At 39.2% G+C, this 9,804-nt stretch overlaps 1 long non-coding RNA gene across 1 annotated transcript; it reads right to left on the reverse strand.

The window, feature by feature from the left end:
• LOC144981483 (uncharacterized) lies at positions 1 to 811 on the reverse strand. The gene is made up of 2 exons (XR_013647117.1): positions 648 to 811; positions 1 to 413 (listed from the first exon to the last, which is right to left on the reverse strand). It is a non-coding gene; the product is annotated as an uncharacterized LOC144981483 (long non-coding RNA).
• Positions 812 to 9,804: the final 8,993 nt, after the last annotated feature.

Here is a 9,804-nt window from a genome sequence, read left to right on the forward strand (position 1 = left end):
AATAATTCTTGTTTTTATTTAAAAAGTTACATTTGAAAATACATTTTGAAAAAGTACAGAAAAGGCACAAAGAAAACTCTAAAAGTTCTTAAATTTGACCCAAAACCTGTATGAACCCCACTTTCACAATTGTGCTTCCTGCACCCACTTTCTTTAAGACACCCAAATCAGAATAAAGTGGGTGCTTTTTCCTGACTTCTGGGAGTCATGTGAATGCAGCAGTCAACCTGCTGCATGCACATGCTGGTGTTTGTGTGATGAAGAGAGCGTCTGCCTGCAGCAGATGGCGGTGTCATAATCATTTGGTGGGAACTTTCATGAGCTGCAGAAGGCCACAGCTGGGTTACAGGTGGTGAGAAGCAGCTGGAAGGATGTCGCTAAAGACGATCAGGGAGTGCAAGAATCTCAGATCCCTGGAGAACAAAAGACAAAAAAACTATTATTTGGGATCCCCTGTTGGTCCAAAAAAGATTCTGTCATGAGCTGCAAATGGCAGGAAACTGTTTGTCCCTTATTTTTCTGTTTTAACCAAACAAATCCTGCATTTGCTCTGATAAATAAAACTTTTGATGGAGCTCGAGTTTTTTTTTTAGACGACAAAAAAAGGATTTTGAAACAGAAAGCAAGACATAGTGAGTGGCAATTACCTCAGTTTTTGGCAGCGATTTTAATTAAAACCAAACTTGTTTCCTTCGGTGAACAAACATGACAGCCGCTGCGCAGACGAGCTTTTTTCTTTTTTTTTTCACCCATTCCTGCCAAAACATTAAGTGAGTGCAGGTGCTGCAAGAATGTCTGCAAGGGTGGGGGCGGGGCGGGGCGGGGCTGACCTTTTTCTTTCTGCACTGTACCGTCCCCATATGTGTGTTTATTTATGCATTAGGAGCATGTGGTTCCTCCAAATGCCGACGGTTTTCACGCATGCTTTTGAAGAATCAAGCCGAGCAGCCGCTGCATCGAAGAGCAACTGATTGGAAGGGGATTGAGAAGTGGTTGGGGGGGGCTGGTGTAAGCAGGAACAGATGCAAGGGCCCATACAGCTTCCAACAAGGGCCCGTGCAGCTTCCAAGCCTGATTGGAGGGGGCTGGATCGGAGCGCCGGATCCTGATTCGGTACTCCTTATTGCTGCTTAAACTAACTTCTGGACTTCATCTCAAACGGCTTCATCATCATGCATTTCTGATGATGTTCCAGGAGAAAAAAAACAATCATTTTGCATGCAGCTGAGTGGGGGGGGGGGGGTGTTCCTGGAGCTAAATCACACAAAGAATGCCCCCCCGAGGAGCTCTGCTGTCAAAGCTGATTGAACTCAGACCAGAAACAAACGAATGTGTCCTGATCTTTATGCCACTCCGCTGCAGTGATGAATGCTAATTATTATTATTGCCCCATCCAGGGCAGTAAGTCATCCTCATTAGAGAGGCGGCTCATTTGAGGGGTTCCTATGCTGGAAGTTCGCGATGCAGTGTAGCGTATCTTGAAGCCATCAGGCAGGAATTGGAGGAATTGCAGGCCTCCAGTGCTGGTGGGGTCGGATATTTTGACTACTTCCTGTGGGTCACACATGCCTCACCAGAGGGGAGATGGGTAAAAAGGGACACCTGGACCAGATCGACACCTCCTGGGGGTCAAGCATCCAGGTGAAGGGCCTCAGGGCGGCTGGGGATGGAGAAGAGATTGAAGGCTTGAAACCAGTTTCCTAACAAATATTTAAAGGTCAGAAAGAACAAAAAACGATTTGTTTTTGTGTAATCTTTTAATTATCATAACCCTTCAAAAAAAAAAAGGAAAAAGAAACATTCTGTGTGATACTTTAACTTTCTGAAAGACTTAATTGCAGATTGTTTCCTGGATTTCAATGGATAACAGAAATTCAAGCTCTTCGGTTTTCTAAATCGAAATGCTTTTTGTGAAGTTAAAAGGGATCAAAAGATGATCGGAGTGATACATAACTACACATGATTGTTTAGAAAAAAAAATACTCAAAGTTTTGTGATAACAGTAGACTCTTCTGTTTTTCCCAGTTTGAAATTGAATTATTTTTGAAAAGTCAACCTGACCCTGTAAAACACAGAAAGATCTAAAACATTTGGTAAAGTCTAAACATAGACACAAGGACATGAGGGTCAAGTTTCAGACTGAAAAACCTTCATTAAAAGTTGTTCAAATGTGGTTTTACTTTCATATATTAGCAAGATCAAAATATATTTTTTTGTTTTTTATTAGTTTGGTGAAGTTATCAGCAGGAAATGACCCCATCGGAGTACAAATAGGGGCTTTCTTATCCTTATAAACACATTTTGAAGTGAAGCCTTGAATTTCAATCAGAAAATTGGAGGATTTATCTCAATTCCAGGTTAGACCTGCACTTTGAACCAATAGCTAAACAGCCCGTCTTCTTCTCAGCCAATCACAATCCAATGTTTGCTTTAAATTAATAAATGGTTGCCTCTCTGCGGTTGCCTCTCTGCATATTACAAGGTTTGCTGTCCCTCCTCCATGATTTGGAACGGTCTGGCCGCCAACCACCATCAGGCACTGGGGTTCATTCATTTTTTTTGTTTAAGCAAATAATACATGTGACTGCCGAAGAGTGTGGACTGCACATAATTCTGTATCGCAAATAAATCTTTATTTGCATTCTAATAACTTTGTGTGACCTGCTAAAAAGTCAGAAACCAAAATTTTGCTCAAACACTTTGTGGGGTTTCTGATTGTCCAACATTCTCACCAAAGGCTCCCTAAAAATTGTAGAATTTTATCCCAGAATTCCCTGCTTCTCATCGTTTGCCGGGCCGCTAACATTAAAGATTTTAAAGATTTCAGTTTAACGAGCAGTGATGCTTCATCTGTAATACATAACAGAACCAGCATGATTTGCAGGATTCACCTGAAAACTGAAAGAAAAAAGGAGAATTCTTGAAATGTGTTTCATTTCTCTGAAAAAGCAACACAATTCTGTTGGGAGTCTGTTTGTTGTTCAGCCTCAGAGCATCCCAGGCTTTTGTGAGTCTTAAAACATTGGTCTTTGTTTACTCTTGTTTTCTCAAGAACATGAACTTTCTACAGAGATTTTGCTTAAATCTTCAACTAAAGTGTACCCCGCAGCCTGCGGATAACTTTCTGAAGGGTTGGACTGCAAAACAGGCAATTAAAAAAGTCAACTCATTCTAAATTGTTATAAACTGTCAATTTTTAAGCAAAAATTTAACTCATCTGTTGAGAAAAGTGTATTGTCATTTGATAAAAAGTAGCTTTGATCATTTTTGACCATTTTAAAACACAACAAAATGACTGATTGTTTAACTCAATTGATGAGTTTGGTACTTAAATGCTTAAAAATAAAACAGGGTCTTCTTCTGAGATTTAATCGATTGAAAACTTTGGAATCTGCTACTTTAGTGAAAGACATATTTCTTAAACTCAGATTATTCTGCTTTTGCAAATGTTCTTGTGATAGAGAATTTTCTTCAGACAACAGTTGTTGTTGTTTTTTTGCAGAGTCAGCATTTATGCATTGTTTTTCTTTGCAGAATTGAACAAAGGAGCCCCGCCCTCTGAGTTTGTCTGCTTCTGACCCGTGAGGCTGAAACCACAGAGGAGCACGAAGCTCATCATGTTCCACCACAAAACAACTGCCTCAGGGTGGAACATCTTCAATCCTGACGCGGTCTGTTGCTTCAATAAAGAGGTCAGATGCGTCGCCGTGGAGGATGAGGGATGTGAAAGGGAGGGCGGTGGGTTTTTTATGTGCAGGTGGATTCAGTCACTTCTTTAAAGGCATAAAAAAAACTGTTTTCAGAGATAAGGAAAACAAAAAACCCTCAGCTCCAAAACCCTATGTACATTTTTTTAACACCGCTGCATTTTTTTTTTTTTTTGCTGTAGCCGTCAGAGTCCTGAATAATTATCATAATGAGCATTCCTTTGGGCAGATAACAGTCCAGAAAAACCCACAAACTTTTCTTGTGAAGAAACAAACACGGAGTCTTAAAAACTGAACGTCCACAGGTCAATCTGGGAAGATTCAGTCGTCTCCGGATGATTTTAAATAATATCAAATTTTGCTCTTTTTCATTTATGAGTTTATACGTTTTATTTCATTGTCATCACACATCTAAAGGTACGAAATGCAGTGTGTGCCTAACCTGAGTGCAACAAGCAGTGAAGTGCAGAATATTAACTCAAAATAAATCTAAGTTGAATAGGCATATAGATATGAGGTGGATATAAATGCAATATACAGGATAGTAATGCTATAAACAGTACTATCCTGTGTATTGTATTCATATCTACCTCATATTTATACGAATTTTTGCTGCACAACAATGTTTATTAGCTATATAGAAGGGAGTATACCATTTCTATTGGTTCATATACCAATAAAGTCATGTTCAGGTCAATATCCGTGGTTAATAGGGAAAAAGAGGACAGCTCGCTAAATTAGACTTAAGAAGTAAGAGAAAATGCCTTTTTCACAGGAGTATGTTGGCTTCAGTGGGGTCTTTTAATTTGAAGTTCCACTCCGATCATCTTTTGATCTATTTTCAAAGCATACCCAGTGGTCTTTTAATTATGATTATGCTGTTTTTAGAAAAAATAGGACATAGTTTCTGCAAAGGGACAGTAGCTCATGTTCACCTCTCAGTTGTGGACTGTTGACACTAGTCGTCTACAAGTGGATGCATCAGAAAGGGGCGGAGCAGGGAGCTGGTGGCCCGCCCTGCGTATTTTCTACGTCAGAAATAATATCTTATGTAACCCTTGTGCTATCCTAGGCACTTTAACATTGGGAGTTGGGTCATCTAGACCCACTAGACAGTGCCCTGAACCTTTTTTCCTTAATGATTTGTGAACCTCACTGGTGTCCATGGATTGCATGAAATCTTTCCACCTTTATCCACCTTAGTCATGGTAGAGACAACACGTCAAAGTAAGGGTGGGGTCATCTAAGATAGCACAAGGGTTAAACTGCACTTTTTTGGCCGCTGTTGATTTGCAATAAATAAATATGCATAAGTATGAATTAAAAAATATAGAAAAATGCAGTTTTAATTTTTTTTCTATATATGTCACCCATCAACAGAAAAATCCTTTAAGAACTCGTTAAAAATTTCATCAGAGAAGGTCTTTAAAAGGAAGTACACAATTTCACATGTAGAAAAAAAGTGTTTTCTGTGTATATAACGGTAAATGGTCTAGCGTAAGTGTCTCTGGTTGTTATTTTTGTGGGTGTTTTATTTTTGTGGGTGTTTGTTCTGTTGTGTTCTCTCTGTTGCGAAATTTCCCTCACTTGTCAATAAAGTATTGATTGATTGATTGATTGATTGATTGATTGATTGATTGATTGATTGATTGATTGATTGATTGATTGATGGATTGATGGATTGGTGGATTGGTGGATTGGTGGATGGATGGATGGATGGATTGATTATTTTTCTGCTTTTATTTATGCCAAAAATACAATAAATATTTTAAAAATAACAACAATTTTACATTTTTAACATTTCTGAAAAGGTGAACTAAGACTTAGCGGTTTTCATCAGTGACAAAGAGGCTCAAACGGGATCTTTCCGTATTAAAGGCTGCAGACCCCTGGTTCAGGTGAATAACCAATAAAACCACCTGTTCCACAAAAAAATAAAAAAACATTCATGTTTAAATTTCTGTTTCATTTCTTTTCTTTCTAAAGTATCTTGATTGTCCACAAATAAGAAGTGTATGTTTCTATATGAATTTTAAAGCAACGCTTTAAGACCCCTACCTCCCCGTCTTTGGCCGGGGCTAAATGCTGGTCACGTCTGCCCCTCACATTCCTCCGGAGTCCCGCCTCGCAGGGCCAGGCGCCTTGGCAGGGCGCTGATAGGGAATTTTCCACAGGTCGTCAGAGGACGGGGGCACACAAGCCCACCTTTGTCTGTGCCCACGCTTGGCCTCCTCCTCTGCACACAAACACTCACACTACAGCCTGTGACACTCAGCCAGGTCCAGATGTTGGCAGGTCTGCACAAATTTCTGCTCCAAAATCCGCCCTCTGGCTTCATTCCGTACCTTTCAGACTAACAGGAATATAATAATTCATACATTGAAGTGCCATCACCACTAATTAGGTGTGAATTTACATTGAAAACCCTGCTGTAGTCAGGATGCAAACAGTGGCGGACTTAGCGGTTTGGGGGCCTGAGGCGAACAATAACATGGGGTCCTCTGCAGTGACTGTATTAAACTTCTTTTTTTTTTCTTTTACTCCTTACCTATAGGGTCAAATGTTCATCGAATAACTTCTTAACTGGTCCACTTCCAGACAGCATCAGTGTCAAGAGTCCAAATGTTAAAAACTGAAATGACATTTAAAGGGCCTATATCATACGTTTCTTAAGCCATTAAGAGTAAACTATATCCATATATTTGACAATAAATCACCGTTGGAACACTAAATAACTATTTTTTAATTAAATATTAGTTATTTTTTTCTACCTGGAAGTAAGACGACTCAATCTCTGAGGCACCGCCTTTCATTCCTTGTGGGTGACGCCCATTTCATGACATCAACCTAGAGTCAGCAGCATGTCTTCGTTTCGCCCGTTTGGATTTCCAGCAAACTTACTTCTGATTGGCAACAGTAGTTGCCCTAGAAGCATGACTCAGACCAACTCGACCAATCCCTGTTGTCTGGCTCCAACGGGCACCTGTTTCGCGGAAAAATGGCTCCTTCCCTCTTAGAGAGGTGACCTGACTGTAAGCTTTGTGTTGTAACTGGACCTTGTTCTGTCTGACTCAGTTTAGGGATTCTGAACCGCTCTTAGTCTGACTCGTCACCCAGAGGCTGTCGTCGTGGGACACCAAGCCATTGGCTTTAGCCCTGGACAAATCAGCTTCTAGGATCACTCGAGTGCGCAAACCCCTCCACCATGTTAAGGTGGCGGTTCACGGAGGGGATAAATTTAGTGTGTTGCAATTCTTTCTGATTCTACTTTTTAATGTTTCTTTATTTTTTTCTGAATGAACTGAATTTAATTAAAAATAAATGATCAGCTTGTCAATTTTTTTTTTTACAGGAACTGTTTTTTGGTTGGGTGGGGGGAACTGAAGTCCTCAGAGAAAACCCACACAAACACACTAAATGGTGTGTTGCCCTTTTTTTAAGTTTGGCCAGATTTTAAAGAATTAATAAGTCAATTCAAATTTTTTTTTTTGTTGACTGCGTTATTTTTGTACAACCAGAAGAGAGAGTCGCAACCATTTTTTGTTTCTTCAGTTCACAAATTTCAACTAATAATATTCCCAAAGACAATGTATTCTGGTTGGGGGGAACTGAAGTACTCAGAGAAAACCCACACAAACACTTAATCAGGGGTGTCAAACATACGGCCCGCGGGCCGTATCCGGCCCGCCAAGTGGTTTAGTCCGGCCCACACATGAAGAGTAAAAATCACAAGAATGTTTAAAAAAGAAAGCAAGTTGCTAGTCCATTCCTGTGGCGAGTTATGGTTTTATAAGGAAATAACCGAAATGCGCAATTCCGCTACTAGGGGGAGCAAAGGAAAAGCTTAACAGTTGAAACAACATAACTCTGCATGTGCCAAAAACGAAACCTAACAGCTCTGTGTCTGGGTAGGCAGTAGTTTGGTTCCCTGTGAACTTCATCACTGAAGGATGATCAGTAGTGACACCCTAATGACCAAAATGTTGTCAAAAAGAAAAAAAAGGTTGAAGTGAAGTGCTAAGCTTTCCAGGAAAATGGAAAGCGTTTTATTTGTTCACGGAGCTGAATGCAAACCTGCAAGCTTGTTATGTCATCAACAGGTTATCCAAGAATATAACATTCAGCACCACTATGAGACTCTCCACAAAGAAAAGTTTCACCATTTGCAGTTAAGAAAAAAAAGATTTAGTAACTATTAGCTGGACCGATAAATAACCATCTGGATTTACTGCAGCCGTGACGTCAGTGATGGAGCAGTGACACCTAGCTACCTTATTGCAGACAAGTTGGAGCAAACATCCAAATCATTTTCTGATGGTGAACTTATTGAAAAATGCTGAAGGCTGCAGAAGTCTTGTTCCCAAAAAGCAGTCGACCTTAAACATGAGTCTGTCAAGAATTACGATCAGATCCAACATCACTGAGGAAACGTGGGCAGCCATATGAAGGAATCCAGTCATTTATGGTATTTTCAGTCACTATTGATGAAAGCACCAACATCACAGATATGTACAGCTGTGCATATTTATTAGAGGTGATGAAGACGTCATAGTGGAGTTTCTTGAATTGATGGACACAACAACAACTGATGACATAGTCAGCTCTCTAGTTACTGTGCTGGACAATGTTGAAGTGAACTGATCACATGAAGTAATTTTGGTCACTGATGGCGCTCCATCAAAGGTCAGGAAGAAGGCAGATGTTGCCACAAAATTCAGGTAGAAACCAGGAAAAGATTCTTATAATAATGAATGATAATAATAATGGACATTCCATTGTGTTTTGCACACTTGAATGACAGTAAATGTGTTTTTGCACAGGATTTGAATCCTGATATCTATGGTCGGGTGAAGTTTCAGGAGAGAAAGGAGGTTAACTCCAAACTCTTATGTTCACAAATGTTTGCAAGTTTAATTTAGTGTAATTTTGTCATCGTTTGGACGTTTACATTTTAGGAAGATGTTTCATTTTTTTCTGTAGCCCCTCTTGAATTTATTATCAGGATTGCTTCAGCGTCAGATTTAAAATATTCAGTCTGTATAAAATTGAATAAACCAATATTTTTTAAAGTGAAATTAATTTTATTTAAGATCCATTGGCCTCTGTGAATGAATGTGTAATAAGAAATGATAAGGCTACCATGTTGGTTGAGGCATGTTTTCCAATTGGGTAAAAAAACAAGAATAAAGCTGTTGTTTTACCTTTACGCTACTGGTCCGGCCCACTTGAAATCATACAGGTTGAATGTGGCCCCCGAACCAAAATGAGTTTGACACCCCTGCACTAATTTTAAAGAATTAATAAGTCAGATCTAATTATTTATTTTTCTTTACCGTGTCTGTGTAGGTTTTTGATTTTTTGGATCTCTTAGCTAAAGAATTACAACAATGTTTTTTTTCCAATTCACAAATTTCAACTAAAGGTAATCCTAAAGACACTGTATTCTGGTTGGGTGGGGGGAGCTGAAGAAAACACACTTATTAGAGTGTCGCCCTTTTTTTTTTTTAAATGCCAGATTTTAATAAATTAGTTAGTTTGGCCAGATTTTAAAGAATTAATAAGTCAATTCACATTTTTTTTATTGCCTGTGTTATTTTTGTACAACCAGAAGAGAGAATTGCAACAATGTTTTTATTTCTTCAATTCACAAATTTTAACTAATAATAATCATAAAGACACTGTAATCTGGCTTGGTGGGGGGAATTAAAGAAAACACACTTATTAGTGTGTCGCCCTTTTCTTTTTTAAATGCCAGATTTTAACAAATTAATGAACCCATGTTTCATGCCGGGAGATGGTGTGTTATGTCTGCACGTGTCTGGTAGGGGGGAGGAGGGCATTTTAAAAATGTGTCCCCCCCTCAGGTCTCCTCCCTAACAAGTGATGTTGCTTGTTAGGCAGGAGGACACTTAAGTGAGGGGGGGTATACTATACTAACCCCACTCCCCATCCATCCAACACACACACACACACACACATTTATAGATCATATCCCAGGACAGCACAAGGAAAAAAATATTTTCCCTTTTTATGACATTATTTTTCATCGCATTTGTGTTTTATTGTTTTTGCATTTCTTCTTTTGAGTCCTACTATG

This window comes from Oryzias latipes, chromosome 13 (assembly GCF_053564925.1).
Source record: "Oryzias latipes strain Hd-rR chromosome 13, Olatipes_Hd-rR_3.1".
Taxonomy (NCBI): domain Eukaryota; kingdom Metazoa; phylum Chordata; class Actinopteri; order Beloniformes; family Adrianichthyidae; genus Oryzias; species Oryzias latipes.